Source organism: Mustela nigripes, chromosome 3, assembly GCF_022355385.1.
Source record: "Mustela nigripes isolate SB6536 chromosome 3, MUSNIG.SB6536, whole genome shotgun sequence".
NCBI classification, from domain to species: domain Eukaryota; kingdom Metazoa; phylum Chordata; class Mammalia; order Carnivora; family Mustelidae; genus Mustela; species Mustela nigripes.
In genome coordinates, this window is record NC_081559.1 from 29,871 (window position 1) to 57,799 (window position 27,929).

At 38.6% G+C, this 27,929-nt stretch overlaps 1 pseudogene; it reads right to left on the reverse strand.

The window, feature by feature from the left end:
- Positions 1-437: 437 nt before the first annotated feature.
- On the reverse strand, positions 438-27,426 carry LOC132013363 (tRNA selenocysteine 1-associated protein 1-like; annotated as a pseudogene).
- Between the last annotated feature and the right edge of the window lie 503 nt (positions 27,427-27,929).

The following is a 27,929-nucleotide window of genomic DNA, read 5'->3' on the forward strand; positions in this document are numbered from 1 at the left end:
CACATATATTTTTACACTATTCACTCCACTTACTGTCCTTGTTCCTAGTCAAATTAATGCCAGATTTTCTGCAAATGATCTATCTTTGTAGATTGCCAACAAAAGTATTTTGTATTCCAATTTATTTTTCTGGCTGTACTCTAACTGACCTCTTTCTTGACCTCATCCTAATCTTGGAGGCTTTAGTGCAATATTGGGAGAAAAACCCAGGAGGCCACAACAAAAATATATTACAAGAATAATTAGCATTATGTTATAAAATGTTATGTTATATATATATTATATAATGTTATAAAATGGCTTATCATTTAAGTTTTTGAAATTTAATCAATCTGCTAACCATCCGCTAGTGGGGAATCCAGGACAGTGTTTGTATTCATTCGTAAGCACCTTACGCTCACATCACCACATTCCGTAGGTCTTAGTTTGCGTCACCCTCAACTCTCGGTGACGTCTGGCACTGTCGGTCCCTTGTGGCACCACTCCTCGCTCACGTCCGAGACCCGGCTCTCGTGGCCCTCCCCCGTCACCACTCGCTCCTTCTTACTCTTCACCTCCAGACCTTTCATTCTAAAGAGTGTTCCAGGGCCCACGACTCAGATCCCTTACTGCTCCAACACATTCATCCATTAGATCTGTGCTATCCAATCCACGGACACCAGACACATTTCAAGTAGCCACCTGTGGCTCCTACCTCGGGAGGCAGAGGTACCCCTGCACTGATGATTTCTCATCATCTCAAACCTCATACTGATGTTGTGGGAAGCTACCGTCAGACAGTGCTGTTCACTCTCAGGGCTGCAAACACCATCTCTGTGTGCATGACTTCAGTTTACGTGCCCAGCCGGATCCTGGCATTGAACGCCAGACTCCAGTATCTGACGGCCTGCTGGAACTCCTCTTAAATATTTAATAGCAATCTTAAATTTTTTCCCAAGAACGTACCGCTGAGTTTTCCCAACTCTGTTCTTCCTGCAGTGTTCCACGTTTGAGTAAGGCATTGTCCAGAATCTAGGAATTGTGGTTGACTCCTCTTTTTCTCTCAAACTTCACATCCTATATACTAGCCAGCGCTGTCAACATCTACTTTCCCATTGCCCTGAACCTGGGCCCGGCCCAGCAGCGAGACCCCTGTTACGGCCTCACCAAGGCCTGCCTCTCTTACTTGGATTATTGCCAGACTTCTAGCTGGACTCCATACTTGTCTCCCCCAGACCACAGTTTACTTGCCCAACAGGAGCCATAGTGATCTTTTTAAATGGAGAAGAGAGCCTGTTAATCGTGTTCAGTGCCTTCCCAACTAAATCAGAGAGGAAGCCTTTCAGCCCAACAAGATCTAGGCCTTCAGAACGTGCCAACTGCGTTTCCTCTCCTGCCTCACTATTCATGTCTTGGCCACCTTGGTTTTTCCTTGAACAGACGTGCCCAAACATGTTTCTACAACCAGGCTTTGAAAAATTTTCTCCAATCTGCCTGGAATGCTCTTTAGAGGGGATGCTCTTTCTCCAGAAAAACCTGGGGCTTATCTTCCCGTCTCCTTCCAGTGTCCTTAACTGGAAGATTATGACAGGACTTCCCTCACCAGCCATGTGAAATAGAAATCACTTTTAACTTCCACCCCACTTCTGATCCTGTACATTACCCTCCTACACAACTACATTTAAAAAAAAATTGAGATAAAACTTGCATGATGTAAAATTCACCATTCTAACGAATTTGAAGTATGCGATTGATTGATTTTTAGTATATTCATGACATCATGCAGCCACCATCATTATCTAATTCCAGAACATTCTCATTGCTTCAAAGAGAAATACAGAGTCACTACCCAATCCTCCAGAACTGTCGCCCGTCCCAGCAACCCCCCGTCTGCTTTCTGTCTCTAAGGATCTGTCTGTTCTGGACACCTCATATAAATGAAATCGCATGATACATGGGCTTTTGTGTTTGGCTTCTTTGATCAGTTTAATGGTTTTAAGGTTCACCATGTTATAGCATATAGTAGTACTTCAGTCATTCTCTGTGGCTGAATAATACTCCATTCTGTGGATATATGACATTTTGTCTATTCATTCGTTGACGAATATTAAGTTTGTTTCTACTTTTTGTTTACTTTGAATAGTGCCATTATGAGCATCACAGACAAGTTTTTGCAGGGACATGTTTCCAGTTCTCTTGGAAATAAACCTAGGAGTAGTTCTCTGTAGAACTCTGTTTAACTTTTGAGAAACTACCAAACTTTTCCAAAGTGGTTGCAACTTTTTTATTCTCAACCAGCAATTCAATTTGTCCATCTTTGCCATCACTAGCGCTTCCCTTAAAAAATTCTTTTTACTTTACTTTATGGTCATCCTTGTCAGTGTGAAGTGATATCTCATTGTGGCTTTATTTGTACTTCCTTGATGACTAAGATGTTGAGCATCTTTTGAGTTATTGTTCTTCTTTTGAGAAATGTTTTTTCAAATCCTCTGCCCATTTTTGTTTGTTTATTTAAATTTATTTATTTTAAGGAGCAGAGGGAAGAGCAGTGGGAGAGGGGAAAAAGAATCCCAAGCAGACTGACTTGACACTGAGCATGGAGCCCTGTGTTGGGCTCCATGCCGTGACCCCGAGATCATGACCTGAGCTGAAACGAAGAGTCAGTTACTCAACCAACTGAGCCACCCAGGTACCGCATTTTGTCCATTTTTAAATTGGGGTGTTTGCCTTTGTTGTTAAGTCATAAGTTCTTTATGTATTCTGGACACTTCCCTTTTCAGAGTAAATTGTCTTTTCACTTTCTTGATAGTATCCCTTTGATGCAAAAAAGTTTTCTAATTTGAAGACTTTCAGATTTGTCAAATTTTTTTCTTCTTTTGTTACTTCTGCTTTTGCTGCTGTAGTTAGGAAACCATTGCCTAACCTGAGATCCTGAACATTTATGCCTAAGATTTTTTGTTTTCTAAATTTTATATTTTTGAGTCTTATTTTGATCTATACATGTATCTTTAGGCAAGTACCAAATTGTTTTGATTATTATAGCTCTGCAATAAGTTTTGAAATTGAGAAGTGAGTACTCGAACACTTTCTTCTTTTTCAAGATTGCTTTAGCTATGTGAGGCTCTTTACAATTCCATATGAATTTTAGGATCAGCTTGATCATTTCTACAGGAGATGTAGTTGGAATTTTAGCAGCAGTTTTCCTGGATCTGCAAGAATTTAGGAGTGTTGTCATCTTAATGACAGTAAGTTTTTCAATTCTTGAACATGAGATATCTTTTCATTTATTTAGGTCTCCCTCAGTTTCTTTAAAAAATATTTTGTACTTGTAAGTGTATGCAAGTCTTGCACTTTCTTGGTTAAATTACTTCCATGTATTTTGTTCTTTTGGGATGCTCTTTTATTTTTTTATTTTTTTAAAGATTTTATTTATTTATTTGACAGAGAGAAATCACAAGTAGACAGAGAGGCAGGCAGAGAGAGAGGGAAACAGGCTCCCTGCTGAGCAGAGAGCCCGATGCGGGACTCGATCCCAGGACCCTGAGATCATGACCCGAGTTGAAGGCAGCGGCTTAACCCACTGAGCCACCCAGGCGCCACTGGGATGCTCTTTTAAATAGAATTGTTTTCTTAATTTCATCTTCAGAATTTTCATTATTGGTATATAGAAATCAGTCTCGCATTCTGTACCTTCCCCATACTTGTTTATTAGCTCTAATAGTTTTATTGTGGATTATTTAGTGTTTCTGTACATAAAATCCTGTCTTCCATGAACAGATAGTTTTTCTTCTTCCTTTCCAATTTGGGTACCTTTTATTTCATTTTTTTCTTGCTTAATCATACTAGCTAGGGCCTTCTGGACAATTTGAACAAAAGTGTCATGAGTGGGCACTGTTGTCTCATTTCTGATCTTAGGGGAAAAGCATTTTTCTTTCACCATTAAGTGTGATATTAGTTACCAGTTCTTCATAGATGCCCTTGCATGGGTCAGGGAAACTTGGTTATTCCTTGTCATCAACTAGAAGTGCTACTTACTGGGTAGCATTGTTGTAACTATGAATGTGGCAGGTCTAATGCAGTTTGACCAGCACATGCAAGGTGGTCATTATTTCCTATTCAGTTGCCTTCCAATTATTGATAAAAACACCAAATGTAGCAAATTCAGCACGGCACCATCAGCCATTTGATTTTTACGGGTCTGACATGGCACAGGTGTTCAAGATTCGTTCTGCTTCTTTTTCTTTTCCATAGGCATAGTAGGATCTGATTTTTATGTCTTACTATAATCATCACGCTCTGGGTTTACTTAAGAATATTAATTTGTAGAAGAATGTTGACTTCTAAAATCTTAGAGTTTTCTAGAAGAACGTTGGTTTCTGGCCATAAAAATACATCTTTTAATATTATAGATCTTATCCTTATACAACAAATCACATTAAAATCAACCCCTTTATTTCTATTTTATTATTTTTTTTAAAGTAGACTTCATGCCCAGTGTGGAGCCCAACACGGGACTTGACCTCACAACCCTGAGATGAAGACCTGAGCTGAGGTCGAGTCAGACGCCTAACTGACTAAGCCACCCAGATGCCCCTAAAACTGACCCCTTTTAAGAAAAAGCATTCATAACTCCACTATTAGCCTATCATTTTAAACAGGATTCTTATAAGGCAAGAGAATCTGGATCATCTCTTCAGCCCTCACATAAAACAACAAGTACTTTTCTTTTAAGTAAAGAATTTGTTTCAGCAGGGTTGTGGAATTGCTGAGTGCCTGAAGATTGCCTTCCAGGTTGGACAACTAGACAGCGGAAAGACTGCCATCCTGTATGTAAAGTCCCTGCTGTGGACTGAGACCTTCATGAATGTAAGTAGACAGATAACAGCATTCACCAGTCTATCCGTTTTCTCCAAGATGTGAAAAAGGCCTCACCTCAGAAATCATTTCATTGTTATTTCTGTACAGAAAGAAAACCAGAATCGTTCATACTCTCTGAAGTCATCTGCTTCTTTTAACATCATTGAATTTCCTTATAAGAACCTTCCAATTAGGGCGCCTGGGTGACTCCTTAAGGCTCACGCCTTCAGCTCAGGTCATGATCTCAGGGTCCTGGGATCGAGTCCCACTCAGGGTCCCTGCTCAGTAGGGAGCCTGCCTCTCCCTCTGCCCTCCCTGCTTGTGTGCATTCTCTCTCTCAAATAAATAAATAAAATCTTAAAAAAATTTTTAAAAAACTTTACAAGTGAGGGTATCTTCAACTCTACATCAGTAAGTCATTGACTTGGGGAAATGGAATAAATGTACTCAGTTCAATGCCAAAGATATTTTTAAATTTTATTTTAAATAATGATACCTTAACAATTGTAGAAGTTACCTGATAGGCTTGTAACCAATTAAATATTATTTTACTCGCTCACCCCAGAATTATTAAAGGTAGATTTTTTTTTCTTTAACATGCTATTACATGTTAATTTTTGTTTAATCCACAATCCATTTCCTTACATTTTAATTTGTATATTTAGGTTCTATTTCAAATACTAAAAGCCACCCTATACTAAAAACTCTATGATCAGAAATGCCTCTTTTGTGTAATAGTTTAATTTCCTCTCATCATATGATGCTAAAAGCCACACGCAGTTGGGAATCATTTCCAGAGTACATGTATTCCACTGTATTAGTCTGACTATTTAAAATACAAAAAAAAAAAAAAAAAAAAGAATTTAGGGGGCGCCTGAGTGGCTCAGTGGGTTAAAGCCTCTGCCTTCAGCTCAGGTCGTGATCCAGGGTCTTGGGATCAAGCCCCGCGTCGGGCTGTCTGCTCAGCAGATACTGCTTCCCTTCCTCTCTCTGCCTGCCTACTTGCGCCCTCTGTCTGTCAAAAAAAAAAAAAAAAAAACAAAAAAAAAAAAAAAAAAAAGAAAAAAAAAAAAAAAAAAAGGAAAGAAAGAAAAGAAATTAAAATTAAAAGACTGTATTTCTTTGATAAACTTGCTTATTTTTAGTATGCTCTTAGAGCAAGAATTTTTAGTTGTAATTAATTTATTTTCTTCCTATATATGTGTTCTTCCTTATATTTCTAAAATCTTACTGAACTAAGGTCAAGAGGAATCTTTGCAAATTACAGGAACCTGCATCCACCCTTCCACCCCCACAAGAAAGCTTGGAACTGAAATTCTGAACGTGGCTTGCTGATTTCCTTCCAGAAATAGCATGACGCTACTCACAGGGATATTACCTTAGTTTCCACAGGTAGCATGTGTAAAACCAGTCTCAGCTACCAAAATAACTACAGAAGTTACTTTTATAAGCAATTCAAGTTATTGGGAGCCTTTTAAAACTTTTGTAGTTTTATTAACATAAATTACCTTTTTAGGATTTTTATATAAAAAACTGCAAGGTGGCACATTATAGTTTTATATGCCTTCGGGGTGATGATTCTTCTAGAGGAATATGTGATTTATTCACAGTTCCTCAAGGTGTGGGAATGACTCCTAATTATACCTATTTTTGTGCAATTATAGCATGTTATGCTTTAGAAATTGAGAGTTTAGTAGTTTTTTTTTTAATATTTTAAGAGAGTTTAGTAGGTTTTTAACTGCTGTCCTCATTAGGCAATGATAAATATTTCCCTCAAATAACTGAATATTTTTCTGTTTTAAAAATAATTGAAATTTACCTGCCATGTCTTGTGTTCTAATTCCTTACACAAGTGGCTAAGCTAGAATGTATTCATAAAGCAGAGGAATGTGAGTTATATATGTTAGAACATGACAAGACCCTGTTTTTCACTTTAATGAATCTCACAATTAATAGGTTTGTAGGTTAGATTTTATTAGTAGCTTAAATGATCTTAGTCATATGCAATAAGTATTTTTACTACCAGTAAGTCTAAAGTTTTTTAAGAAAAAAATGCTTTTATCCTAGGGTCTGCCACCAAACAGTCAACTAAGTTAACAACTTATACACTTGTTTTCTCACCTAATAGTGTCTTCCCTGAAAGTATGTGTTGGATAGAAATTCACTCTCTTAGAAAAATGTAACTGTTTGCTTTTGCATATTCTGTTCCTTTTATGGCTTCTATCTCAAGGTGTAATCTTGTATGGGAGACTGAAGGTTATTGTTGTTACTGGAAGCATGATGTTTTAAGTTCCCTTTTATGAAATGTACTTTTAAGCAGTAGTATTTTCCTTCAAAAAATGAAAATGCATATCTCTACAAGGTGTGATAGAAGAATGATTTGGAAGCTTATTCTTTGAGGAAAATGTTTGGGAAAATATTGGGATTCTTTTTACCCTGAAGCAGCATGTGAATGTATTTGGTTAAATTTATCAGACAATAGTTCTATGAAAACTTTTGATTTTCAAACATTTTAAATACTACTGTGTTTATGATTTATTGAAAATTAAAATCCATTTTGAGTGTAGAATTTTAATAATCTGATCAGTTTTAAGAAACATGAGTGAGATACAGGGTACTTAAAGCATTTAAAATTAGTAAGAACTATGATTCTGTTGTCGATTTCTTATAAACATTTATTTCAGAATTGATATTTTGAGAAACATTTGTGTGAGGAATATTCTTTCTTTTCTTCCTCCTTTACCATTCTCTTGTGATGAATTATTATTATTATTTTATTATGATGATGGTTATTATTATGATATAGGTCTTCATAATTCTAAAGTATAAAACAATTAAAACTTCAGTGCCACAATTTTACCTGTGTTTAGAAACTACTATTCACAGTAAATTCTCATCAATACTTCATATAATGAGAAAGATAAAGTATCAGTAAAAGAGACTGTATTTATACTGACTTCCTTAAGAGGGCCGTGAAAGACCTGTGATCGTTCAAGAGAGATTTAAGTGGCAAAAGTACAGTATATAATAGATCAGCTGCTTTTTATAAGGCAAACAAAGTGTAAATTGATAGACACTTCCTGTTGCAAAACACAGTGCCAACCTTGGAGAAGAAGAAGAATTTGAATTTTTGAAATGCATGTATATGACCATCGCCTATCTTAATGTCACTTTGTATGTTCTCTTGGATAGTTTGTATATGTGGTAGTTTGGCAAATAAAAAATGTAAATTTCAGAAATTGAATATAGGATCAAAAATGACAAATAAAATAACTCAATACTCAGTGTTTTGGAGACTAGCTCTTTTAATTTGTTGATATGCTAGTTTGAACAATGAACCCCAGGCATATATGCTTGTATTTCATTGTAATTTCTGATCTGTAATTAGCTTCTTGGGAGAGGTAACAAATCCTTGATTTTTGTTGTCATTGTTCTCAAGTGCAATATAACAATGTAACCAAACCTAGATAATTTTCAGAGTCATTGTTAGTTTAGTAAACCTAGTAAACAGAGATTTAAACTTAATAAAATTTGGTTAGTAGGAAGGAGGGATTCTGCTATACAAATGCAGTTATTTACTCCTAAAAGATACATTGTACATTTTTAAAAAAATTTATTTTTTTTTAATTTCTTTTCACTGTTCCAGAATTCATTGTTTATGCACCACACCCAGTGCTCCATGTAATATGTGCCCTCTATAATACCCACCACCAGTCTCACCTAACCTCCCACCCCCCTGCCCCTTCAAAACCCTTATATTGTTTTTCAGAGTCCACAGTCTCTCACGATTCACCTCCCCTTCCAATTTACCCCAACTCCCTTCTCCTCTCTAACACCCCATGTCTTCCGTGTTATTCCTCATGCTCCACAAATAAGTGAAACCATATGATAATTGACTATCTCCGATTGACTTATTTCACTCAGCATAATCTCCTCCAGCCCCGTCCATGTTGCTACAAAAGTTGGGTATTCATCCTTTCTGATGAAAGCATCATACTCCATAGTGTATATGGACCACATCTTCCTTCTCCATTTGTCTGTTGAAGGGCATCTTAGTTCTTTCCATAGTCTGGTGACTTTAGCCATTGCTGCTATGAACATTGGGGTACAGATGGCCCTTCTTTTCACGACATCTGTATCTTTGGGGTAAATACCCAGTAGTGCAATTGCAGGGTCATAGGGAAGCTCTATTTTTAAATTCTTAAGGAATCTCCACACTGTTTTACAAAGTGGCTGCACCAACTTGCATTCCCAAGAACAGTGTAAGAGGGTTCCCCTTTCTCCACATTCTCTCCAACACTTGTTGATTTTGGCCATTCTAACTGGTGTAAGGTGGTATCCCAAAGTGGTTTTGATTTGGATCTCCCTGATGGCTAATTAAGATCAACATTTTTTCATGTGTCTGCTAGCCATTTGTATGTCTTTGGAGAAGTGTCTGTTCATGTCTTCTGCTCACTTTTTAAAATGATTATCAGTTTTGCATGTGTTGAGTTTGCAGAGTTCTTTAAGATTGTATTTATTTATTTGACAGAGAGACAGAGATCACAAGGAGGTAGAGCAGCAGGCAGAGAGAGAGACAGAGAGAGAGAGAGAAGGGGAAGCAGGCTTCCTCGTGAGCAGAGAGCCCAATTCAGGGCTTGATCCCAGGGTCCTGAGGTCATGACCTGAGCCAAAGGCAGAGGCTTAACCCACTGAACCACCCAAGTACACTGAGTTTGAGGAGTTCTTAATAGATCCTGTATATCAGCCCTTTGTCTGCATTGTCATGTGTGAATATCTTCTCCCATTCTGTGGGTTGCCTCTTAGTTTTGTTGACTGTTTCCTTTGCTGTGCAGAAGCTTTTGATCTTGATGAAGTCCCAGAAGTTCATTTTTGTTTTCGTTTCCTTTGCCTTTGGAGACATGTCTTGAAAGAAGTTGCTGTGGCTGACACTGAAGTGGTTACTGCCTATGTTCTCCTCTAGGATTCTGATGGATTCCTGCCTCACATTGAGGTCTTTCATCCATTTCAAGTTTATCTTTGTGTACGGTGTAAGAGAATGGTCAGGTCTCATTCTTCAACACACAGCTGTCCAATTTTCCCAGCACCATTTTTTGAAGAGACTTTTTTCCACTTTATATTTTTTCCTGCTTTGTTGAAGATTATTTGACCATAGAGTTGAGGGTCCATATATGGGCTCTCTACTCTGTTCCACTGGTCTGTGTGTCTGTTTTTGAGCCAGTACCATGTTCTCTTGATGATCACAGCTTTGTAGTAAACCTTGAAATCAAGCAATGTGATGCCTCCAGTTTTGTTTTTCTTTTTCAACATCCTTAGCAATTTGGAGTCTCTTCTGATTCCATACAAATTTTAGGATTGTTTGCTCCAGCTCTTTGAAAAATGCTGGTGAAAAAAAAATTTTTTTTAAGATTTTTTTTTTTAATTTATCTGACAGAGATCACAAGTAGGCAGAGAGGCAAGCAGAGAGAGAGGAGGAAGCAGTCTCCCTGCAGAGCAGAGAGCCCGATGTGGGGCTCGATCCCAGGACCCTGGGATCATGACCCGAGCCGAAGGCAGAGGCTCAACCCACTGAGCCACCCAGGTGCCCCGCCGGTGAAAATTTGATTGGAATGATTTGAAAGTATAGATTGCTCTAGACAGTATAGACATTTTAACAATGTTTATTCTCTTGATCCATGAGCATGGAATTATCTTTCATCTTTTTTTTGTCTTCTTAAATTTTTCATGAGTGCTCTGTAGTTCCTCAAGTTCAGATCCTTTACCTCTTTGGTTAGGTTTATTCCCAGGTATCTTATGGTTCTTGGTGCTATAGTAAATGGAATCAATTCTCTGATTTCCCTTTCTGTATTTTCATTGTTAGTATATAAGAAATCAATTTATTTGTACATTGATTTTGTATCCTGTCACATGACTGAATTGCTGTATGAGTTCTACTAGTTTGGGGGTGGAGTCTTTTGAGTTTTCCATACAAAGTATCAGGTCATCTGCAAAGAGAGAGAGTTCGACTTTGTCTTTGCCAATTTGAATACATTTTACTTCTTTTTGTTGTCTGATTGTTTTTGTTAGGACCTCTAATACTGTAGTGAACAAGAGTGGTGAGAGTGGGCATCCTTGTTGTGTTCAAATCTCAACCGGAAGGCTATCAGCTTTTTCCCATTGAGGATGATATTTGCTGTGTGTTTTTCATAGATTTTATGAAGTTGAGGAATGTTCCTTCTATCCTTATACTTTGAAGCATTTTAATCAAAAATGGATACTGGATTTTGCCAAATCATCAATTGAGAGGACCATGTGGTTCTTATCACTTCTCTTATTGATTTGTTCTACCACAATGATGGATTTGCGAATGTTGAACCATCCTTGTATCCCAGGGATGAATCCCACCTGGTCATGGGGGATAATCTTTTTAATGTGCTGTTGGATCCTATTATCTAGGATCTTTTTGAGAATATTAGCCTCCATATTTATCAGGAATATTGGTCTGAAATTCTCCTTTTTGGTGGGGTCTTTGCCGGGTTTGGGGATCAGAGTAATAATGTTGGCTTCATAAAAAGATTCTGGAAGTTTTCCTTCTGCTTCAATTTTTTTAAAACAGCTTCAGGAGAATAGGCATTATTTCTTCTTTGAAAGTTTGGTAGAATTCCCCAGGGAATCCGTCAGGTCCTGGGCTCTTGTTTTTTGGGAGGTTTTTGATCACTGCTTCAATCTCATTACTAGATATTGTTCTATTCAGGTTGTCAATTTCTTCATGATTCAGTTTTGGAAGTTTATAGGTTTTCAGGAATGCATCCATTTCATCTAGGTTGCTTAACTTATTGGCATAGAACTGTTGATAATAATTTCTGATGATTGTTTCTATTTCCTTGGTGTTAGTTGTGATCTCTCCCTTTTCATTCATAATTTTATTACTTTGGGTCTTTTCTCTTTTCATTTGGATTAGTTTGGCCAATAGTTTATTGATCTTATTGATTCTTTCAAAAAAACAGCTTCTAGTTTCATTGATGCTTTCTACTGTATCTCTAGTTTCTATCTCCTTGATCTCTGCTCTAATCTTGATTATTTTCCTTCTTCTGTGAGGATTTGGCTTAATTTGTTGTTGATTCTCCAGTTCTTTAAGGTGTAAAGACAGCTGGTATATTCTGGATTTTTTTTTTTTTTTTTGAGGGAAGCTTGGATGGCTATGTATTTCCTCCCTAGGACCGCCTTTGCTGTATCCCATAGGGTTTGGACCAAAGTGTCTTCATTCTCATTGGTTTCCATGAATTGTTTAAGTTCTTCTTTGATTTCCTGGCTGATCCAAACATTCTTAAGCAAGGTGGTCTTTAGCTTCCGGGTGTTTGAGGTCTTTCTGAACTTTTCCTTGTGATTGAGCTCCAGTTCCAAAGCATTGTGATCTGAGAATATGCAGGGAATAATCTCAGTCTTTTGGTATGGGTTGAATCCTGATTCTTGACCCAGTATGCGGTCTGTTCTGGAGAAGGTTCCATGTGCTCTCGAGAAGAATGAGTATTCTGTTGTTTTAGGGTGGAATGTTCTGTATATATCTATGAGGTCCATCTGATCCAATGTGTCATTCAATGCTCTTGTTTCTTTACTGATTTTCTGCTTCAATGATCTGTTACTGAAAATGGCATGTTAAGATCCCCTATTATTAAAATATTCATATCAATATGACTATCTTGATTAACACTTGTCTTATGAAGTTGGCTGCTCCCATATTGGGGACATAAATATTTACAATTGTTAGATCTTCTTGGTGGATAGACCCTTTAAGAATGAGGTAGTGTCCTTCTGTATCTCTGACAACAATCTTTAGATTAAAATCTAATTTATCTGATACGAGAATAGGTACCATGGCCTTCTTTTGAGGCCCATTGGCATGAAAGATACTTCTCCCTTCACTTTCAGTCTGGGTGTATCTTTAGGTTCAAAATGGGTCTCTTGTAGACAACATATGGATGGGTCCTATTGTTTTATCCAATCTGCAGCCCTATGCCATTTTATGGGCACATTTAGGCCATTCACATTGAGAGTGATTATTGAGAGATACGCTTTTATTTACATCGTGTTACCTGTAAAGACTCTGTTTATATAGATTGTCTCCATAAATTTCTGTTCAATGCTGTTCTTGGGATTTTTCCTCTTTTATAGGACCCCCCCTTAATATTTCCTGCAGTGTCGGCTTGGTGGTTGCATAGTCTTTTTAGCCTTGCCGGTCTTGGAAGCTCTTTATCTCTCCATCTATTTTGAATGTCAGTCTTGCTGGATAAAGTATTCTTGGCTGCATGCTCTTCTCATTTAGTGCCTGAATACATCTTACCAGCCCTTCCTGGCTTGCCAGGTCTCTGTGGACAGGTCTGACGTTATTCTAATGGGCTTTCCTCTGTATGTAAGGAATCTCTTTCCCTAGCTGCTTTCAGGAGCTCCTGTCTACAATTATGATTCATCATTTTCACAATCAGGAGTCTCGAGGTCTTTCTAGATTCTACAATCTTGGGGGGGGAGACCTTTCTTCCTCTAGGACACAAATGTTGGTTCCATTCGCCGGATTGGGAACATTTTCATGGAGAATTTGTTCCACTATATCTTCTAGACTTTTTCTTTCTCCACCCCCTCAGGGATTCCAATAATTCTGATGTTGGAACATTTCATGGCATCATTTATTTCCCTAATTCTGTTTTCATGGCTTCTAAGCTGTTTGTTCCAGGCCTCCTCCTGATCCTTTTTCTCTATCAGTTTGTCCTCCAGATCACTAATTCTATCTTCTGCCTCAGTTACCCTAGCTTTTAGAGAATTAGGTTAGATTGGAACTCATTGAGAGCATTGTGAACCTCATGCCTGGTGGCTTTCACTCTGCCCTAATCAATTCCATTTTGTCATTAATAGTTTTCTCCAATGTACCCATTATCTGGATAATTATTAGCCTGAATTCCCTTTCTGACATACTGTTTATGTCCATATCCAATAGCTTTGATGGAGAGGGCCCAGTCTCTGAATTCTTCCTCTATTGGATGTTCCTCCCCTTAGTCATTTTGGTGAGACGTGGCTGAGGGGATGTGAAGCTGAATGTATCAACCATGAGGCAGGCGCAGTGCACCCGGGAATGCTTCTGAGCAATCAGGAGTCCCCCACCAAAAAAAAAAAAAAAAAAAAAAAGAAAAAGAAAAAAGAAAAAAAGAGAGAGACATGAGATAAATAAATAAATGAATAAATGAATAAATAAATAAGCAGTCCCAGCCTGAATGGGCCCCAAAGGTACAATTTATAAAGTATATAAACAAAAACACCTACAAAAGTAAATGACAAGAAAAAAAAAGAACCCAGCCAAAATGAACCCCAAGCGTAAGATGTAGATACTACCAGAACAAAAACAAATACAGAGAAACACTGACAGAAGAAAAACATGAGAGGGTGGTTATAAATTCTCAGTGTGGGTGAGGAAGATTATTTTGATTCTCCTTGGATGTATCTTGATATCTCTGTTAAAAGACTCAACTTTCCTGAGTTAAAGGGGGATTAAAACTGGTTTGTATATAGGGGTAGCCTTGATTGGGGAAAGGGGATTCCTTGAAGCTTATCTCTATATGATAATTTTTTAAAAAGTAAAATTAAGAAATTAAAAAAAATTAAAAAATAGATAAGCAAAAGAAAAACACAGGCATATGTATCAAAAAAGTTCAAGTTAAAAAGTTATGGAATTTGTTGTACTGAACATCTCATTGTGATGGTAAATAGGTTAAAAATATTAAAAAATTGAAAAGAATGAGAATAGTGGGAACAAATTAAAAATAAAACAATCTGAGGGTTTTGAAGGGGCGGGGGGTGGGCGGTCGGGGTTCCAGGTGGTGGGTATTATAGAGGGCACAGATTGCATGGAGCACTGGGTGTGGTGCAAAAATAATGAATACTGTTATGCTGAAAATAAAAAATAAATTTAAAAAAACTATATAAAAAAGAATACACTTATCATTATGAGTGTTGAGTAATGTATAGAATTGTTATATCACTATATTGTACACCTGAAACTAATATAACATTGTATGTTAACTATATTGGAAAGTAAAATTAAAAACTTAATAAAATTTTAAAAAGCCATATTCTATTAAAAAAATAAAAAATAAAAGTTGTATCTATGAAGTAGTGGTGGTTGTCTTCTTGGGTTTTTGTTTGTTTGTTTGAGGGGTGGGGGCCAGCTTTCCGGGAGAGGGGTCCGCCACATGGATTTTTAGGCAGTCTTGCTAGAGTTCAGTCCTCCTCTTTCCTCACAAGGGGCTGGGCTCTGAGGAAACCAGTTTTTCAGGCTTTTGTTCTCTGGAGGGTTTTTTTTTTCTCCCCTTGGCAGCTTTTGGCAGTTCTTTGGAGGTTTAGAGGGAAGCATACTACACCCAGACCACCATCTCAGAGAGGAGACTCAGTCTGCTCCCCTCTGGGTGCTTCAGAGCACATGAATTCCCCCTCTGCCCTGGCAGAACACATCCCCAGTCATGATCTCAGGGGTCACGTGGCCCCCACTTATGCCCACTGTTACCAAAACCAGATGAAATCCAGAGTGCTGGCTTCCAGCGGCTGCCTCCACCGTGGCTGTCTGGGCCGGTTCCTCCATTCTACAGTTTATTTCAGGCTGGACATGACCTCTTCCCTACTAGTTTTGAAACACTTTAAATACCTTAAATTGACTTGGAACTATATATCAAATTAATTTGTTACCCAAAAATGTAGTAATTTTCTTTGTTTAGCTTCTCTTATGATCACCCACATTGGGTGAGACATAAAAGGTGGGTCTTCTAAAACTTGCCATTCGCTGACTTGATTGAGTTAGTGAGAACTGCTACAGTGTTCTACTTAGTTTCCAATGTGTCACTTGTGTCTGTTCAATAAACTTGAGCATATGGTGCCAGTTTTTTGTATATTTTCCTCTGTGATCATAGTTTTGTTTTTTAATCACATGAGCCAGCAATAATGGACTAAGAGGATGACCTCAAAGAGGTGCCTCTCTGAAAGTCTGAATTCTTTATGAGTGTTATTTATTTGAAAAAAGGTAACACGAAAAGAGCAAAAGGAACCTAAGGTTAAAATACACCAGTTACAAATTACAGAATCATAGACACTTTAAAATTTAAAAGGGTTTTCCATTTCCAATAATGGCAAGTAACTTCTATCAGATAAAAATGGTAAGTGATGAACTAAAGAAGGGAAAAAAGAAACTTTTTGAAAACACTGAAGTTAGTAAAAGCAGAAACTGGAGCAGATTCAACTCTTATTAAAGAGGAAAATCGCCTCTTTCCTGGAAGTTACTTTCTGCTGCTGGATAGAATGCAAGCAGAAAAGGGCCTTCCTTTTCCTGGAATGATGGGACTGCCATCATGGATAAAAACTGAGGGAAAGAAAGGAGCCATATTTTGGGAGGGAGGAATGTTTTGTCCTCAAATCCTTTTCTGACCCTGACCATGACCCTGCTCTAGTGAGACTCCAAGGGGCCCAAAAGGAAAACAGCAGATGGAAGGTTGGAAGAGCTGAGCAGGTGCTTCAGCCACTGCCTAAGGTAGGAGAAATGAGATTGGAGAAACGGAGACTTGAGTGACCGGCGTTTGGAAACACCCAGTATTTCCAGAAACCTTGGAGGAGCTATGCCTTGGGAATAAATACTACATTCCGAGGTGGACTGATTAGCCCTAGGATGAAGAACAATGCCACTGGTCCACTCTAACACAGTGTAAAACCAAGATTCCACAAACTTAAGGGGATCCACGTGTAATTCGTTTGCTCCTTCAGGCAGTTACTTTGAGCGGAAGACCTCGTAGAAAGACTGCAACGTTCCATCCACAATGTCGTGCGTGTGTGTGGGTGTGTATGAAAAGAAAATGTTACCCATAGTTTGAAGGGGAAGAAAAAGAGTCAATAGGAACAGACCCACAAACAATTTAGCAGGTGTGACTTTAAGTAACAATTATAAATAAATATGTTAAAAACTCAAGAAAAACATGGAAATTATGGGCATTTCAGAAGATATTGGAAATTAATAAAAGACTCAAGTAGACATTCTGTTATTAAAAAAATACAGTACCTGAAATCAGAAACTCATTGGAGGGGGATTAAAAGTAAACCAAGAAAAGGAAGAATTCGTGAATTTAGAGAGCAATAGAATGCATCTAGACTGAAGCACTAAATGGGCAGTAGTGGTGTGGATTACAAAACAAATGGCCTCATGACTCTTGGTCAACTGCGTTGTAAAACAAAAGGAGTCAGAGAGGAGAGAGAAAATGGAGACAGACTAACTTGAAACCAAAAAGTTGCCAGATTTGGTAAAATGTAGCAACCATACAGTTGTGGAAGCTCAGTCAGTGAACTCTAAACACGACAATCACAAAAACACCATCTATGTGCATCACGGTCCAACAGCTAAAAACCGCAAGTTAGAAAGGGTTTACCTCACCCCTACATACTGGTAATGATGCCCACAGTTCATTTCTTGTCCAAATTCGTACTGACTGGATGGGACCTAAAGCTTATATATTCAAATTTCTAGTCCCGTGTGCTTTCTGCTGTGCAAGACTGCCTAGATTCCTAGTGACCCTTTATATAAAACAGATTTGTTACTATCCAGTGGGTAGGTCAGGATGCCCGAATGTTCCTTGGTGCAATACCAGTACCTTTCCAAGTGATACTTTTATTCACTTTCGGAATGTTCTGAACAGCCTAGAGTTACATTGTTTCATTTCCTTTTGCACCCTGGTTCACTTCCCTTGTCAGCTTTATTTCCTAAAAAGTAACAAATACATAAATTGGTGTTGTTTTAATAAAAGGAGCATTTAGATTTTGAACTTGAACTTTATACAGCAATTTACCTTCATGTTATTAAAATTTTTTGTCTTAAGGTAATTAATTTTTAGTTCTTCTATACCATTTTTCAGATATTAAAGTATCGAAATGGAATCTTTAGGGATTACTTTTTAGCCACTTTTGTATTCAGAAAATTAATTAATAACTACAAGGTTATTCACAAAAAGTACTGGATGATATATACTAGTAGTACTTAATTTGGAGAATGTGCTATCCACCTGAGTAATACAAATGATTCTTGATCTTGTGTGAGATATGTGGTAAATTTCCTGTGGGAGACAAGAAAGTTGGTATCTTATAAATTTTCTCATTTTTGAACAGTGCAGTTAAAATTCTTTTTGAGGTTGTAAGTGACATAAGCACTTTCAGATTTTATCACCTAACTGGAAGACAAATGAATGATTTTTAATCTCTCAATATACTTTAGTGAGGGAATGAGAGGGAAGACTTTATTAAAGAATAGCGAATTTCCTACTTCTTAGTAATACTAGTGTTGACTTTAACTTAAATCTGTAATACTAAACCAAACCCAAGCATTTCACCACCATGTGGTATTAAATTACCGGCACAAATTGAGCCTCAGGGGTCTTTCTCCCACAGGTACTCAGTGTTTCCCAAGTAACAGAGATGACATAGTGGTAACTAAGTTCACCTTATTCCCACTGGACAGCTCTAGCCTCCCAAGGGAACCCTAAAAGCAGCTGCAGTAGAGCAGTGGTTCAGTAACAGACCTGAGAAGGTCATTTGCCCACCATACAGAGATGGTCTCTTCTGCTCCCCTCTAATACTCCAAATTCAGTTCTTCACCTTACCCACTCCACATCCTTTCCTAGATCTAATCAGTCTTGGTCATTATGAGTCTCATTATTTTATCATGGCTTAGACAATAAAATAGTTTTAAATTAGTATATAGACCTTTTGCCATGAAAGGTGATATATTTACAGAATGCAGGATTAGGTCATGGACATCTTTTTGGGGGGTTGGGGGGAGCTGCATTAGATCTACCCCAGTCCACCTCTGGCCCTCAAAGATTCACTTCAATCTCATATACAAAATACATTAACCCCATGCCAAAGTCCCCCAAACGTCGAACCATTACAGCCTCAACTCAAAGTCCCAAAGTCCTCCTTAATTCCATTATTTTGAATGTTCTGAATCTTGTCATCTAAATCCTCTAAATTATGTATGAGTAAGGTCAGGGTGACGATCCATCCTGGGATACAATTTCTATATGTGAGTCTGTGAAATCAAAGAAACAACGTTATCTTTTCCCGACATACCATGGTGGGGCAGACATATAACAACTATAAACATTCTGGTTTAAAAATAGGAAAAATGTAGAAGGAAAAAGAAAGGTCCCAAGCAACTTCAAAATCCAGCTGGGGAAACTCCATGCAGTTTCAAAATTTGTGGATAATTCTCCATGGCTCATGGTCCCACCATCTGAGTTGTCCTAACCCCTCCCCCCACCTCCACTATGAAATGTAGCACATGTTTGCAGCTGAGTGTTATCAGCTTATTTCCACTGGGAGCATTTTATGGGCAGAGTATGCTTTTTCATATTGTACTCTATCCCTTTTAGACCAAACCAACAGTGCTTCTGATGATATAAAATTTGCAGGAACCTCGTGGATCTCCTATGTACGTCAAGAAGATTCATTTTATCATACCGGACACTACTCCACAGATCTTTCCTAAATAATCCCATCTCTATTTTTGGCTCCTTTTGAGATGTTTGAGGAGATAGATGAGTCACACATTTAACCTCTTGAAGGAAAATTTTGAGATATTAGCAAAAGTTTGTGTAGTCTCTGTGTTCTCTGTACAGCAAATTTTCTTGACAGTGAATCCCTTAATTTTAACATCTTTTGCAATCTAGATAAGTTGAGAATTTTGCAAATCATCAAGTCCTGGTTTCCTGAATTCTCTTTTAATAAATGTATACTTGCTTAATGAATTTATATAATTAAGGACGAGAAACACAAGAGTGGGGTTGGGGGGCTTGTGCATGGATGGTGACCTGAAATGCCACAGATGAAATTGCCCACTCCTTGACATGCGGCCTGTAACCCAGGTATTGTGACTGTAGTCTCAATGACTTACAACGCCTGTCACCTGAGAAGGCCTCTAAACCTGAGTGTTAGTGACTGTTTGAATCACACGATCCAGTTTGGTTAATAATCATACATAGTCTTTATCCCCAGGAGTGTGGGTAGCCCTATCCGGATAAATAATTCTTGTTCCAAAAAATACAAACATCAACCTTGTTCTATCCTCTTCACTAGTTGGTGGTCCCTTGGCTTTCAAGCGCAAATGAGATGGTTCATTATCGAATGAAAACAGCAGTGTTGCAGGAATAGTCATAATCTAAGGAATAGTTGATCATTGACATCTCAAAAATCGTATTATGGTAAGTAAGGTAAAAGTTCTTGCAACAACTTGTTTAAAAAGGATTCCGTCTTCTCCCTCACATCATTCGTTCTGGCTAATCCTTTGTCCTGGCTGTGTCATGGTGGGGTCTCTGCAGACACACTGTACAGAGACTGTCTGTGAACATTCATTCCTTACACTGCTCCATGAACTCCCTGTTGGCTCAGCCACACTCAGCTCTGGCCTGGGGCCACTGGGGACATTACCTCCACCTTCCTCATACGTCCGTGTCCTGCTCTGGGGATAGCCCTGTGGGGAGTAACTACAGAGGTTGTTGCCTGTGTTCTGGCCATGCCTCCACTAGACATGGTAGTTTGGTACTGCTGGGAACACCAGTTGTAGTTATAGATGAGCAACTGATTATATTCCACTGGCCTCACCTTACTGATTGCCGTACTCAGAAGCACTGGTTTGGACCCCAGTCCCACTGTTCCCTGGCATTCCCTCAGGGTTTGCTTCTGTGCCAGTTCATCCATGAAATCCATAAAACCAAACCCTTTGGACATAACCTGTCTGATTCAAAACCACCTTGTCTCTCCAACAGGACGGTGGATGCTGGTGATCGACCATACAACATACTACTAGCCACATCGGGAGTCAGGCCCCCCACCCCCAAATGGGAGTACATCAGGTTATTATCTGGTTATTTCCATAAGGGGCAGAGTTTAGTACACTAATGCTTTGCAGGTGTGGCTCCTGGAAGACATTTCCCATTAATTTTATGCAAAGTCTTTTCAGCTATGGCCAAGTCTAAGCATTATACAGAGCAGTAACCAGCTGGGATGCCAGTGAGGCTATCTACTTACTTTATTCTTATTTTTCAAAACTGTTTTGGCTATATGGGATCCCATGCAACTCCATGTGAATTTTAGAATCAGTTTGTCAATTTCTGCAAAGAAGTCATCTCAGATTCTGGTAAGGACTGTGTTGATTCTGTAGTCAAGTTGGTTTTCTTTCTTTCTCTTTCTTTCTTTCTTTCTTTCTTTCTTTCTTTCTTTCTTTCTTTCTTTCTTTCTTTCTTTCTTTCTTTCTTTCTTTCTTTCTTTCTTTCTTTTGCTTTTTCTTTTAAAATAAGTTATAACTGGGGCACCTGGGCGGCTCAGTTGGTTAAGCAACCGCCTTTGGCTCAGGTCATGGTCCCGGAGTCCCGGGATCGAGTCCCGCATCAGGCTCCCAGCTCACGGGGAGTCTGCTTCTCCCACTGACCTTCTCGCCTCTCATGCTCTCTCTCACTCTCTCTCAAATAAATAAATAAAAATATTTTTAAAAAAGTTATAACTGATATTTAACATTATGTTGGTTTCAGGTATACAACATAATGACTGAATACTTGTGTATGTTGCAAAACGATCATCACACCAACTCTAGGGAACATCTGTCAGCATGAATAGTTACTATGCATATATATATACATATATATATATATTTTCATTTATTTGTTTAACAGACAGAGATCACAGTAGACAGAGAGGCAGGCAGGGAGAGAGGGGGGAAGCAGGCTCCCCGCTGAGCAGAGAGCCCGATGCGGGGCTCGATCCCAGGACCCTGAGACCATGACCTGAGCCGAAGGCAGAGGCTTTAACCCACTGAGCCAACCAGGCGCCCCTTGGTTATAGTTTCTGACTGTCCTGGTTTTGAATAATGCTGATATGACTTACGTGTTAAAATATTTACATATATTTAATATTTCTCTCTTGGGAAGGCTTCCTGCCAAGCAGTGACCCTGATGCAGGGCTTGATCCCAGGACCCTGAGGTCATGACCTGAGCTGAAGGCAGAGGCTTTAATCCACTGAGCCACCCAGGTGCCCCCCTATGTATATATTTTGAAGGATTCTTAGCAACTTTTAAATAAGTCGTATAGTATTTCACTCTAGTCCCCATGCTGTACATCATATCCCCACAACTTATTTTATAACTGGAATTTATAACTTTGATGCTTTTCACCCATTTCTCCCACCCCCCACCCCTGCCTGTGGAGGTGTGTCTGTAAGCTTGGATTGTTTTTATTCAATTCCACACATACATGAGCTCATATGATATTTCTTTCTTTGACTTATTTCATTTATCTTGACACCCTCAATGTCCATCCATATTGTCCATTTCATTTATCTTGACACCCTCAATGTCCATCCATATTAAGAAAGATTTCATTCTTTCTTAAGGTTAAATAGTATCCGTGTGTGTGCGTGTGTGTGTGTGTGTGTGTGTGTAACACATTTTCTTTGTCCACTCACCCCTGAAGAACACTTACATTGTTTCTGTATCTCAGCTATTGAAAAAATGCTGCACAGAACGGAAGAGTGCAGTTATCTTTTTGAATTAGTGTTTTCATTTTCTTTGGATAAATATTTAGAAGAAGAATTGTTGGATTGTAGGATAGTTCTACTTTTTAGTTTTTAGGACCCTCCACACTGTTTTCCACAGTGGCTGCACCAAGTTGCATCTCCACCAACAGTGCACAATGGTTCTGTTTTCTCCATATCCTGCCGACACTTGTTGCTTCTTGGTGTGAGGGTTTCCCTGATGATTTTTGATGTTGAGCCTCTTTTCATGTACCTGTTGGCCAAAGATGTGTCTTCTTTAGAAAGTGTCTATTCAGATCCTCTACCCATTTTTAAATCTTATTGTTTGGGTTTTTTGCTATTGACTTGTGTGTGTTCTTCAGTTATTTTGGATATTAAGGCCTTATCGGATATTTTACTTACAAGTATTTTCTCCCATTCCATAGATTGCCTTTTCATTTTGCTGATGGTTTCCTTTCTTGTGCAGAAGCTTTCTAGTTGGATGTACTCACACTTCTTTATTTTTGCCTCTGTTGCCACTGTGGAGGTGCATGTCAAGGAGTTTATTACCTGTTTAGTTTCAGAAATTTAACAGTTTTAAGTTTTACATTCAAATCTTCAATCCATTCCTTTAGATTTTATTTGTTATTAATCTCTATACCCGATATGGGACTCAAAATTACAACCCTGAGATCAAGAGTCACATGTTCCACCAACTAGCCAGCCCGTCACCCCTCATGTCATAATCTGTTTTGAGTTAATTTTTGTATATGGTGTCAAATAGTAGTCATTTCATTCTTTTGTATGTCATTCAGTTTTTCCAACACCATTTATTAAACAGACTGTCCTTTCTCCAGTGTATATTCTTGGCTCCCTCTTTGTCATAGGTTGACAATTTTTGTATGGTCTATTTCTGGGCTATTTTATTTGCCCATTTTAAAATTGGATTGTCTGTTTTCTCGCTATTGAGTTGTTGAAACTCCTTATGTATTTTGGACATTAACCCTTCATAAGATGTGTGGTTTACAAATATTTTCTCCTATTTGATGGGTTCCTCTTCACTCTAGTGATTGTTTCCTTTGCTGTGCAGAAGCTTCTCAGTTTGATGTAGTCTCTAGTTTTTTGCTTCTAATGCTGGTGTTTTGGTGTCATGTCCAAAAAGTCACTGACGAGAAGGATATCAAGAAATTGTCCCCCATGTTTCCTTCCAGTAGTTTTATAGGTTTGGGTAGTACAGTTAAGTCTTTAACACATTTTGGATTTTATTTACTTATTTATTTGAGAAAGAGAGTATGAATGGTGGGGAGGGACAGAGGGAGCCAGAGAAACACATTTCCACTGAGCAGGGAGACTAACTCAGGACTGGATTCCAGGACCCTGAGATCATGACCTGAGCTAAAGGCAGCTGCTTAATTGACTGAGTCACACATGTGCCCCATCTTTAACCCATTTTGAGTTGATTTTTGGTTTATAAACTGAGATAGGTTTTGATTTCATTATTCTGCTTGTGGCTCACTGGTTTTCCCTTAGCATTTGTTGAAGAAACTCTCCTTCTCATTGTGTGTTCTTGGCACCTTGTTAAAGATCAATTGACTATACATGTTTGGATTCATTTCTGGCTCTTCATTCTGTTCCATTGTCTAATGTCTGTTTTTACACCAGTACCATGCTGTTCTGACTTCTATAGCTTTGTAGTGTATTTTGAAATCAGGTAGTGTAATCCAGGAGTTTTTTTTTTTTTCTCAAGGTTGCTTTGGCTAATTCACATTATTTGGGGGTTCCATATGAATTATAGGATTATTTTTTCTATTTCTATGAAAAATGCCACTAGAATTTTGATAGATATTGTATTGAATCTATAGATGGCTATAGGGAGTATGGACATTTAACAATATTAACTTTTTCATCCATGAACAAGAGATCTCTACCCATCATTTTTGTGTCTTAATGTCTTTCACCAATGTTTTACAGTTCTCAGTGTACAGGTATTTCACTTCCTTGGTTAAATTTATTCCTAAGGGTTTGTGAGTTAGTTAGTTAGTTTGTTTGCTTTTGAGGCTATTGTAAATGGAAATGTTTTCTTAATTTCTTTTTTGATAGTGTATTATTAGTGTGTAGATATATAATTGATTTTGTTTGTTAGTTTTGTGTCCTACAACTTGACTAGATGTATTTGGTAGTTCTACCAGCTTTGGTGGAGCCCTTGGGATTTCCTATATATAAGACCATGTCATTTGCAAATGACTCTACTCCTCCTCTCTGGTTTAGACAGTTTTCGTTAATTTTTCTTGTCTAATAGCCATGGCTAGAGCTTCTAGTACTGTATTTATTAAAAGTGGTAAGAGTGGGGGTACCTAGGTGGCTCAGTGGGTTAAGCCTCTGCCTTCTGCTCAGATCATGATCTCAGGGTCCTGGGATCAAGCCCTGCATCAGGCTCTCTGCACAGTGGGGATCCTGCTTCCTCCTCTCTCTCTGCCTGCCTCTCTGCCTATTTGTGATCTCTGTCTGTAAAATAAATAAATAAAATCTTAAAAAAAAAAAAAGTAGTAAGAGTGGACATCTTTGTTTTGTTCCTAATCTTGCAGGAAAAGCTTTCAGCTTTGCTATGGAATATGATGTTAGCTGTGGGCTTGTCATATATGCCTCTACCATATTGAGGTATATTTCTTCAATATCTGATTTGTTGAGAGTTTGTTGTTTTTTTTTTTTTTTTATCATGAAAGGTGTTAAATTTCATCAACTGCTTTTTCTGCATCTGTTGAGATGACCGTATGATTTTTGCCCTGCGTTTGTTAATGTGGTGTATCACACTGCCTGATTTGCGGATGTTGGTGGATGTTGGTGGAGGGAAGCCTGGTGCCTGAGTCCAGGAATCAGTCCTGGACCCTGGGTCCACTCGAGCCCGAGTCCATGGGTGCTGACCTTGTGCTGTGGTGGACCTAGAAACAGGGACCATAGGGGTCAGTCTGGCACTGGAGCAGGCCTGGAATTTGGGGCCAGAGGGACTGAACTGGAGCTGAGTCTGAAGGTGTTGGCCCGGTGCCCAGGGGCGAGCCTTGCACTAGTGCAAGCCTGGATTCTGGGAATGCAGGAGTGGATTTCTTCTTAATTCTTGATAGCATTCATGTTGTTCCCCCCCCCCCCCCAAATTATTTGGCCTCCCTATAATTTCTTTTATCCAATCCTTCTTACTTACATCAAAAGAAATGTATTTTATATAGATTACACACACCTATGCAGTAACTCATTATTCATGATTCCATATTTCTGAGTTAGGCTTTTGCTGAAATGTATTTGTAACCCCCAAATCAGTGCTTTCATGGTTATTCATGGAAATGTGTGGAGCAGTGAAAAGTTGGGTGATACGACATTCCCTCCCCAGCTGCAGTCGATAGTACACATGTACGTGCGCTCTCCCCGCTTTCAGCTCCCACATGAAGCGTCCTTTTAGTCGTCTGCTTAGTGCCATTTTTTTTTTTCAGTTTTTTACTTTCTGTTCGCTATTTTGTTGTATCAAATGGCCCCTGACTGCAGTGCCGAAGTACTCTGTCATGCTCTTAAGCCCAAGAAGGCTCTGATGTTCCTTACAGAAAAAGTACATGTGTGAGATAAACTTCTTTCAGGCACGAGTTACAGTATTGTTGGCTGTGAGCTCAACGTTAACAAACTAACAACACGTAATAAATAAGGTGACCTTAACAGAAACACAGGTAAAAAAAACTAGTTACGTATTAGTTAGTTGATGAAAATGTTGTGACCAGAGACTCATAGGAACATAACTCTGTATTCCTCTTAGGAGCTATGTTCAGCAGTTGTAAATTTAGTATTTGCAGGGGTGCCTGGGTGGCTTAGTGGGTTAAGCCTCTGCCTTCGGTTCAGGTCATGATCTCGGGGTCCTGGGATCGAGACCCGCATTGGACTCTCTGCTTGGTGGGGAGCCTTCTTCCTCCTCTCTCTCTGCCTGCCTCTCTGCCTACTTGTGATCTTTCTGTCAAATGAATAAATAATAATCTTTAAAAAATTTAGTATTTGCAGTCACTTCATAGAACATAACTACCAAGAAAAATGAGAATTAGCTACATATAACATGAAATTTTACATGCATTATAAAATATACATAAATAAAACAGACCATACCTAATATTAGCAAAAGAAGCCATGTCTGACATTTACTTAACAATTTCTATAGCAAGAACCTAAGTATTTTTATGCATGATTTCATTTTGTTCCCTCCTCGAAGCTCTATTACATTCCTCATTATACAGCTGAGGAGAAGGAGGCCTAGAATTCTGGGTAAATCACAAACCTGTGAGTGGGAGACACCAGAGCAGTCTGACTTCAGGGCCTTCCTCCGTTAACCAACACTTTTGCCTCTTAGCAGTGATTTATTGATTTGATTAAACAAGCCTCAACAACCAGTGTTAGGCATGGGGCTGGGAGTTGGAGACAGAGCTGGGAACACGAGGGTCTTGGTCCTGTGGCCTGTCCTGGTCTTGCGTTATACTAGTGGGGATACAGGCCACTTCGAGTCCATTGTAAAGAATAGAGTTCTGTTATTTGGAAAAGGGGAAATATGAGGTGATGCGAGAACTCGTAGGAGGGGCTCCAGTCAGATCTAGGACTGTCAGGAAGTGTGTTCTGAAGGAAGTAATATCTAAACTAGCCCTCATGGTCTGTGGAAGCCAGTTGGAGAGCTGAGGGCGTAGAGTTCCTGGTGGAGGAAATCAATATGGGAGCATCCAGGGGCAACACAAAGAAGTCTCGCTCAAGATAGTGAAAGAAATCCCTTTTCTCTCCTCTGGTTTTCTTCCTGTGTGTGGTGTGTTGTGGGCATTTATGTAGAAAATATCAAAAGATGATTCTGAGTCATTGCAGGATGGATTGTAAATGGCTTTGCAAGTCTGTTAGGGATTATGGACCTCATGTTAAGAGCGATTGGGAGGTCCTAGAAGATTTGGGGAAGAACTTTATACAGACACAAATACACATGTATGTACTAGTGTACTTCACTTTCTGATGGTACCGGCATCGGCCATTCCTCTGTAAAGCGCACTGACTGAGAGGTTAGCAGGGTACAGCTTCCTGCGTGTTTGCTTGGTTTGGCTCTCCCAGTTGGTTTGTGTGTATGCCAAGAGTCAGTTATGTTTGTGCCTAAACGTGTTTTTACCAGTTCTATGTATTTAAGGAATGGATGAAATATAAATTTGAACAAAGCATATTTTTCTATGAAAACAGAGTTTAATACTAAATGGGTGAAAAGATTCTAAAATTTGGGAAAAATTCAAGTAGAAAGATTTGATTGCTTGTCAAGAGTGTTTAAGAACTCTTTTCACTTAAACTACAAGTAGTAGAGGTGTATTATAATTGTGGTTTATGACTTTAAACCCGAGGATGTGGTTAGATACTTATAAACAGTCCTGGTCCTACATCAGAAGATGGGTAAATAAATGTACATTTGCTTGTTTTAAAGTAAAATAAGCAGTTTAAAACACATTTAAGATATATATATATTTTTGTCTCTTGGCCAACTTCTTTTTAT